This window comes from Macrobrachium rosenbergii, chromosome 47, assembly GCF_040412425.1.
Source record: "Macrobrachium rosenbergii isolate ZJJX-2024 chromosome 47, ASM4041242v1, whole genome shotgun sequence".
Taxonomy (NCBI): Eukaryota; Metazoa; Arthropoda; class Malacostraca; order Decapoda; family Palaemonidae; genus Macrobrachium; species Macrobrachium rosenbergii.
This window is the reverse complement of record NC_089787.1, coordinates 14,035,958-14,045,957: the sequence shown is the minus strand read 5'-3', so window position 1 is coordinate 14,045,957 and position 10,000 is coordinate 14,035,958. Positions and strand designations below refer to the sequence as shown.

General features: G+C 37.3%; 1 long non-coding RNA gene across 1 annotated transcript in view; it reads left to right on the top strand.

The window, feature by feature from the left end:
* LOC136830551 (uncharacterized) overlaps nt 1–10,000 on the top strand; it is a 473,631-nt gene that overhangs the window by 92,547 nt on the left and 371,084 nt on the right. The window lies entirely within an intron of this gene.

Here is a 10,000-nt window from a genome sequence, read left to right as displayed (position 1 = left end):
ACTTTAATTTATAAGGTTCATACACACATGTATATATACACACAATACATACATACATGTATATAATTTATATAAACGCAAAAAATAAACACACACGCATATACAGTATATGCGTGTATGTGGAAGAACCTCCTAATAATACTTTATATTATTGAAAGCATTCTTTATATTATATGATAATGAAGAATCCAACAACATCCTGAGCACAGTACAAACTGCTACATCACTTTCATTTTGTGCTTCACTTTTCAATCTTTTTCATGAACATCGTATCTCGCAAGAACCAAATTTCTCTCCTTCAGGAACCGTTTCTGTGTAACTGCTTTTATTAGCACTTACAAAATCCCAACATTTGCCCAGGAGAGTGCTGCAATGCCTCTGTGAGGCTGTTATTGCCACTTCTTGCAACCTTTCCAACTGATTGCTAAGTCTAGACACGTTCTATACGTGAGGATTTCTCAACCGCGTTCCCTTGTGTGGGCAATGGCCACGGCTTATCCTTTATTTGATGTCGCTCTTCATTTTTATTGTGATTTTCTTTAAAATTCTTAAAAAATGAAAACATGGGAACATTTTTAAAAATTATTGATCCAAACTCCAATTTTAGCTTGAATTCACGTGGCCAGAGAGAGAGAGAGAGAGAGAGAGAGAGAGAGAGAGAGAGAGATATTAGGGGATGGAAGGGGTTAAATGAACATGATTTAAAACTATTTCTCAAAATACAACACGAAAAGAAGTTCTGATGGTCACTGACAGAGAATGGTGCACGACATTGGCATCAAAATCAGGCGAAAATAATGACATTGAAAGTTGAGAAGTACTAAGCAATTATTTCGACTGGTTTAACATTAGCGTCCAGAGTCACGCAATCTCAAGCACAGAATAATTACTTAATAATAAGAAATGAATCCATCTGTCAGTCTACCCGCAATCTTCATTTCATTATCCTGCAATAATAATAAAGATAATGTTGAAAATCATCAAAATTATTATTATTATTATTATTATTATTATTATTATTATTATTATTATTATTATTATTATTATTATTATCGCATCAAGAGTGAATTAAGACTCATGATATCAGTTGCCCATTCTGTCTGGATCTCATCTATTTTCCATGTGAAAATCACGAAGAGCGCAGAAGAGAAGTGTGTGAATGGAGAGGAGACTAACAAATAAATATTCACAAATTTATCACCACACACAAACACACACACACACACACACAGCACTTCAGGGATATTTTGAATAACCTTTATTGCTTTGTATCTCCCAACAAACAGGGAATTTTGGACCCACAAGATATCAGAGAGAGAGAGAGAGAGAGAGAGAGAGAGAGAGAGAGAGAGAGAGAGAGAGAGAGAGAGAGAGAGAGTTGCTGGGCATGGCTGTCAAAGGGCTTTACAACAGGTTCTGCTTTTTCCACTAAAAGGTTGTTGACCTCATCTTCAATTGCTTTGGGGTCATTCTCTCGGCACCTCTATTTTATACAACCTACAAAATAATAAAACCCGGAAGATACCTTTTTCATTTATTGATATCTATAGAGGAAGATTAAAAGAACGTCGACAACATTTCAGAGAGATTTCACCTCTTGACGCCGACGAAATAACAGAAATTGTGCCAGTGCCCAAGCATGCACAGTAACATGGCACGATTCTTCTGAGGTTAACACACTTGCCAGAAAATGGTTAAAGGTAAAATGTTTTTTCCGAAAACAACCAGGCATTTAAAAGAGGAGCAACTGGAGGATGAATGTTTAAATGCAAGATTTGTAAGACCTCTTAAGTCTCGGAACGTCATTGAAAAATCAGTTAAGAGCAGGAATAAGACGAACAGCAGAAGAATAACAATAAAAACGTGTATGTGATGGCTATTCATCCAAAACCACAATAAAACAATAAAACGAACACCACAAATACTTCCCTCCTTTTTCATTCCAGAGGGAATCAGAGAGAGAAGAGAGAGACCAATCCCACAAATTTCAACTTTTGTTTAAATGTGATATCTACTGGTCTAAACTCATTTTTCCACAAATAATTAAGTCCAATTGAACTGGCCTCCAAAAGTATAAATTTTCGACATCGCTATTCCTGATCCGTCCTGAAATTCTGAACTGGTTGTGAGGACCAATGGACCCTTCAAAGAGGCAAGTGAAATCTAATGAAAATTCCTGCTATCAGATTTCACCTATTAATTCCTTTCAAAAAGACCTGGAACTTAATTTTCCTTTTGTTGCTCTGATGTGGACCTTTGAGACTCATCTTTTAGATGCAGGAGGAATTTGGCTCGAAATCGTTTCGAATTTTATTTTGTCTATTTATTTATATATTCATTGTGTTACAGAGGAATTGCATAATAACATTTCCACAGACGGAAGATCTTTACATAGCTTTACACTTTACACACACACACACACACACAACACACGATGGCACATGATATATATGATATATATATATATATATATATAATATATATATATATATATATATATATATGTAATTATGAAATTTGTTCTCATCGGTTTCTCATCCTTCTGGAAGACTTGTTTGACGCGAATATATAAGAAACAACCAAACAATTAAAACATGAGAAAATTGTTGCATCTATGAGCACTATTATGTTGATCGGTCTGTTATTCACAAATGCTGAGAGACTTGTTCAGAGATCGATCAGTGAATCCATCGTTGATCGGTTGATCTAAACAGCGAATATATACCTGTTAAGTAAGTCTGAGGTGGTTGGTCGTAGAGAAGAGGATAACAGGAGGTCGATCTTTCTGTAGCCACCCACTGAAGGCAAAAGTGCAGAAATATTAATCAAAGGATTGACGGATTCAAACATGGTTTTACAAAAAGAGAGAGAGAGAGAGAGAGAGAGAGATCCAAGAGAGAGAAGGAGTTGATCAGCCGATGAATATTTATAAAAAAAAAAATTATGCAGCTTTGGCTGAGGTCCAGCCAGATTTCCTGAGATATGTGCAGTTTTCAAATTTTTGTGATTGTTAATTTTTACATACGTTTAATGGAATATTATCTATCTGTTTACTTTGCTGTCAATATATATATCTATTGATACTGATTACAAAAACGCACTCATAGCCTGTCATTTGATACAACACTACGATTAAAACATTGCTTTTTAAAGTAGAAAAAAAACCCTAAAGTCCAGAAATGACGTCTTTATTGTCACAAAATAGTCCTAAAGGATTTATATCACTCGAACCAAATGGAGTTATGAATAACAGCGTTACCACTCTCAAGGGGAAATGGCTAAGGTATTGAGAAGATTTAGCTATACCATAACCAAATATAAAAATTCCTTCTCTCGCTAGCTATGTTGAACATGCCCTCCAGAAGGATTTGACAGAGAGAAAGAGAGAGAGAGATAGAGAGGGTTTTGAGTTGCCAGAGTGTGAAGAAATCTTAGAATGCTTAGTATAAGGCCGTCTCAAAATAACAATTTAGATTCCAAGCTGCTCTAAATTTGAAGTTAAACCACTCAAAAATCGAAGTTAAACAAAATTTTAGTTGACTTGCCTCTGTAATCAACAGCACTGACCAAACAAACAGACAGTCTGGCAATTTTCAAAGATGTGCTGCATAACACCTTTCTTCGAATTTTCATTCAATCGAAAGATGAAAGTTCCATAGAAACTTTTCATTGTTTTTGAACAGAACTGAGTGCGTAGCATATTAGAACTGCATGTAATGATGCTCCGGGAATATTTGTTTACCAAAATGTGCCGTATATTAAGACAGATATGGCTAGTAAGCATAATTCAGCCATAATGGGTATGAAGAGCAGACTGTGTGACCTTCCATCTTTTTTTTTTTTTAAGAAGGTTATATCATTCACAGTCTTGGATGGTGGACAAGATGTACACTTTGAGTACTTGATCCACGAGAGCAAACATTTTAACATGCCATGGCTGCTTTGACATTGTCACTATACTGTAGGTTTTGTTTAGTTCTAAATTGTACAATAATGTAATGAAAGAGCTGTGCACTTTTTTTTTTTTAAAATGATATTGAATTAGCAGGCAATGAAATATCTGTCGGGGAATATTGATTTGTTTTTACCATAAAGTGAACTTCAGAAAAAATTTTCCTATATCATATTATTAGTTGAAATTCATCCGAGTATATTGGCTGACCTTTCTTGAAGTACAGCATGTGCTGAAAATATCCCGAAAAAAATTTGAGACTGTTCCGACTTGCCTCACTGGAATTTTCCATTGTACCCAGTCCAAAGAGCACCTTTCTTGTTATTTATCAATGGCACGTGATGGTTGACAGCATCTGCATCGACAATATCGATCTCCAGGCATGAAATGAAGCTGAAGGAATTTAATTGTATTTCCTTATTCGGCGATTGCCTGATGATCTGACGGGGCATCTTATGCTGTAAATTATCTTATCCATGAGATCTTTGCAGGATTATATTGGAAACTAGAATTAGTATTCATGGTTTGTTCATTACCTTGATATTTGAGAGGACAGCCATCTGCCAAATGTGATAAATGGTAAAATTTCATTGTCTGCGGTAACTTGTTGCACTTGTCCCATCCACGAGAGCAATTTCCTCTAACATGCCAGTGCTGAATATGAACTCGCACTTCGACCGATCAAAGCAAAACATTTTAGAAATTTGTAAAAATTGAGTTCTATCACGTTGAGGGTCTAGATATCCGAATCGCTTAATGAGAGAGCACGTGCACTCGGCAGAGCTAAAAGATATTTTACTGATAAAAATTGCACATTTTCATTAACTAAGAAGTCCGATCCTCCTGTCAAATATGTATATGTTGTAAATATGTTTCTTCTGGCTTGTCAAGAATTGAAACAGGGCATATCTATGAAAATGATTGAAAAAGGATTGTGGAAAAGAACGAAGATTTTCTAAAGAATGAGATTTACAATGTTCCTCTTATATCTGAGAACGAAATAACAAAGGCAAACCACAGCCCAATGAAACATACAGTCTTCCATGACGTCAAATGAACTAAAGAAAGGCGTGGGGCCGGATGGTGTGGTGGGCTTTTTTTGGGGGGGGTTAAATAAATGTTTGTGTGAAAACAAGATGAAAATGCTGATACTTTTACGAGCGTATCAGGTGCCAGTTAATGATTTTTTCTTACCTGCACCAAAGGGGAGAAAGGGGCAGTGGTTTATCCAGTTGACTTTATTCCAGGCAAAGCTTTCCAGGAGACGAAGAAGCAAGACTTGACCCCAGAAGCTGAAACTCGTCAGGAGTCCAAAGTCAAGACGAGACTCGACTTTCTCGACTTTAGTGATCGTTTACTCCCTTCCTAAATGACTTGGGCTGTTTGAATATTAAGAGTTTTATTGAGAAACTGCGTTTCTTCACCTTGGTTCATGAAAAAATGAACAAATTTCTTAAAATTTATTGAAATTGTGCTTTAGATGATGGTTTATTTTTATGAACTGAGAGACATTCACCTAACTCGAAAACGGAATGTTTACTGTAGTGCTTAGTTATACATTCCAGAAATAGCTCTTTTTTATGCGATTGTACCAAAACAAAATTTTTCATGTCGCTTTCTATTTGCGTCATTTCTTTCATTTCTGAGCAGAGATTTTGTTTAGATCTTTTCAACAGAGCGTTTCAGTTACCCTCTGAGGCATATGCTCGTTATCCATTCAAGGGATGAAGCGACGTTGTTTCCTGTGAAATGGTCGCAATGACCTTGTGAATCCTCGTCTTCCTCGAGCTCTTTTGGAGACGTTTATTCTGAAAGTGTTTAATGAGGAGGGAAATACAAAGACGCACTCATCAGTCCGAGGCAAGATTCGAGAGGTTATGAGATCACATAACGAACAGGTTTCTTCAAAGAAAACGTTTGCCAATAATGTCATAAATTAAGTGTGATCGTTGAATCCTGCGGAATGACCTCCTAACTCACACTGAACTGGAGAGGCCACTCGTCTGGGAGTTTTCGAGTCTCTTGATTGTTCCCATCACGTTAATGAATCTGGACGGAGGGTCTTTTTCTGACATCGATTCATTATCTCTAATTAAAGTCTCCGTTAACAGGAACCACTCGCGCTTGGACTCTGATTTTGTCATTTCTTTTTCACTTCTCGCTGGTATTTCTCTATTTTCCAAGTGCTGGATATAATGGTTCTTTGCGTCCCAATTTTTTTTTTACTGTTTACATTCATGAAGTAGAGAATATGAATGTGAGGGACTACACTTATTATCGCTGATTCAAATAGACGTGAATAGGCGTTTAAGGAAAGCCGACACTATAGCCAATAGATAGGGCAATCAACAACCACAATAGTCATAGCAGCAACAACACCAAGAATACCATTTACATCAATGACAAGAATAATCAAAATGAAAACAGTCGAAAATAACGCAGGCCTATCCAGAGATCCAGATTGTTGAAGCTGTGTGAACCGACAACAAGATATTGACCTTGTGGGCTTATACCACCTTTTACGATTCTATTATTTTGTGAGAAACCATTTCTTTAAGAAAATTCTTAACTAATAATATCCAATATGATTCAGTTACAAGGCAATTGTAAGCTAAACGAAGGCCTATTCATTTCTACGAGTCTCAACAAAACCGAAGAGTCCGCAACTTATCTGGATTCCTTCCTACGCCAGTGCATTGGATAAAAGGTAACTGAGAAATCGAAATTCTTCAATGCACACTGAAGTCAAGCATATTAGTATATGAATAGTTAAAGAAGTTGTGACTGCTTTAAAAACTCAAATACAGTACTGTTTAATTATTGTATTTTTGCAAATATTTTTGATCAAAAACCTTCCGGTTTAAACAGTCTCCTAAATAACATTTACTCTGAGATGAACAACACTTTACTTAGTGCTGTGCAGGCGATTAATAAATCAGCCTTGAGATTCCTGAACTTGATGTAAATCTATATTACAAGGCAAGTCGGATTAGTTGTCATTAAAAATCAGTTGATTGGCAGTTCGTTTGGGTTGGTTAACCAGCCAGCTGTTGCTGACGCCTTAACACTCCATTGACACCTGGTGTGGTTCGTTTACATATATATATATATAATATATATATATATATATATATATATATATATATATATATATATATATATATATATATATATATATATATATATATATATATATATATATATATATATATAAGAGAGAGCCCGGTATCAGTATAGAGCATAGGATAAATAGAGGCCCGAGCGCGGTTCAAATCCGCAGCCGACTGGTCAGTGAATGACACTTTGCTATCCGTGTAGACACCCCGGATTATATGCGTAATAAATGATAGGTTTATATGCCAAATGGGTGTTACAGACCAATACACACACATAAACTTCTTACTCCAACATCTTCCCAAAAACGTAACAGACACCCTCACACGTCTCGAACTGTCGACTTCCGCCCAGTTCTCCTCGCTGCTTGGGAGAAAGGGGCTGGGGATGGCACGATACACTTCGCACATCATTACCGGGAGGGTCTAAGCGATGTCAGGCAGGGCAGCCGATCGAGGCTACGGCCTACCTCAACGCCAAATCAAAGTCCTTCGTAGAAGGCATATGCGCTTACCCATAATAGAAAATGGGAAAAACGCACGTTAAAACGAAGAAGAAGATAGGCGGAAGAGATCATTTCCGTAGCGAAAAACAATCAAAGCTTCATTCAAATGAGAGTCCTGTGACTACACACTCATTCGAAAAACGCCTCGTGCGAAAACAAAACTCAATCCGAACATGAATGCTGGAGATGGCACAAAAGATTTTCCAAAACCCTTCGGACATTCAGTTTCGCTCGTATTTTAAAGGAAAAATAAAAGTCAAAATGAAACCGCAACCGAAAAAAAAAAAACTGAGCAAAACCAGGATATATTTATTTGGAAATTCACATTTTATATGGTCCTCTGAGATATAATCCCGTAAACCATTAAACTCACGAAGGTGAGGTTCTGAAAATAAAACACATAACTATATTCCAACCATCTAGAAGCAGAAACGCAGGAGCCGTGACGCGTGAGCGCCGTTTTAAGTGTCGTTCTTCGAAAGATCTGCCTTCGATCGGCCAAGGGATCCGCTGAAGAAGAAGAAGGAGAGGTTCCTGTCAGGGTGAGGAATGGAATGGAATATAGAGTTTAGGCCAAAGGCCTAGCACTGGGACCTATGAGGCCATTCAGCGTTAGAGAGGAAATTTAGAATAGGAAGGTTAGAGAGGTGTAACAGGAGAAAAACCTCTCAGCTGCACTATATAATAATTGTTAGGAGAGGATGGATAACAAGATGGAAGAAAGATACTATGCATGGAGGTACAGTGAAAGGAATGAAAGGAGTTGCAGCTAGGGGCCGAAGGGACGCTGCAAAAAACCTTTAGCAATGACTACAGTACACCCTGTGAGGTACACTAACTGCACTACCCCCTACGGGGTGCCAGGGTGAGGTCCATTTTTCAGAGGGGATTTTTATTTGGAGATTTCTGTCTTGCTGGCTGATATTTGATCGATTATTTTCAAAAGAGATTGTTGTACCTTATATCTTTCATCTTTTATACAAAGTGGGGATGGGGGCAGTGGGAAAGCAATTTAGATTTAGTGCGTTGAAACCTTAACGCTTATACTAAATCAAAATGTGTATAAGGGAGTGAAATTCCATTTTTACACACAAAATTCTGAGCAGGGACTGTCTCGAAGAAGTAAGGGGATAGAAAAAGCAATTAATGTTCCTTTCGAAACCAGGAGTGGCGGAAAAAGGGAAAATGAAGATGCTTAATTAAAAAAGGAACACCGAATCCAGTTCCTGAAGGGTGGAAGGTGATAAGGAGCGTGAAGGGGCAATCGGGAGAATATGAACCTAAATGATAATAATAATAATAATAATAATAATAATAATAATAATAATAATAATAATAATAATATGAAGGTATTTATACTATTTTTTAAACCGTGAATCAGAAGTAAATCATCTATCAGCTAAATATAAAGAACATGAAATACACGATATTGTGAATAAAGTGAGGAATGCGATAAACCCGAGATCATCAATGGAGAGTTATGAAAAACGATTAAATCTTAGAGCAGAGAATTACATCACACGATGAATAAAAGAGGAAAAATCAACAAACAAAAAAGTTCAAGGGCGCGCTGTTCCTGACAAAGGAGCCTCTGTTCCAAAGGAATGAATCGGTGTCAGGAAGGATCTTTCCGTCCAAAGTCATTGTTGTGGCGGGAACCATTTGAGTTCAAAGATCATTCCATTACTCGCATTCATGTTTGAGTGACATCTTTCAGCAAGTCTAAAAATACATCGTCCCAGCTGTCACCGATCACACAATATATAAATAGGGCTTTGCTAAAGCAAACCTTTTCTTGACATGAAACTTATAGCGAAGGATGCTGGGCATCTTCGCTATACCTCTCGTGCGCGGGGTCCGGACGAGAAATACTTCGCTGCTACTTTGCCTTTTTATCTACGCGTCACTTACTCCCAGGTGCTAGTACTAAATACCGCATGGTAAATATAAAGTAGACGGCCGCACGGAGACATCGTTTATTAATGTAAAATTTGTCGACCACACAATATAGAAATGGATGTACCGATATAATACTTTGAGCCCCGAGGGGCTAGTACTAAACACGGCGCCCCAAAGAGCTTCCGCCATGTTTAGTACCGGCACCTCGGAGTAGGTGACGTGTAGGTAACAAGCCAAAGTAGCACCAATTGGTTTCTTATTTATAACCGATTCGGAAACAGTTTCGTAGATATCAGAGTATCCAACAGGGTCTGAGGATTTAAGAATTTGTTGTATTATTGAAAAAAAACCCGCAGAGAACATCAAAGACTCCATCCCCTTGAATAGATGGTCGCCACATGACAGGAAAGTAAATGAACTGCTCCATTTCAGACAGGTTCTAGATAAAGTTCTTGTTCGGATAAAAACGAAAGAAATGACGTATAGAAGGCGACATGTGAAACTTTAGAGAAATTATTTTTCGTAAATGA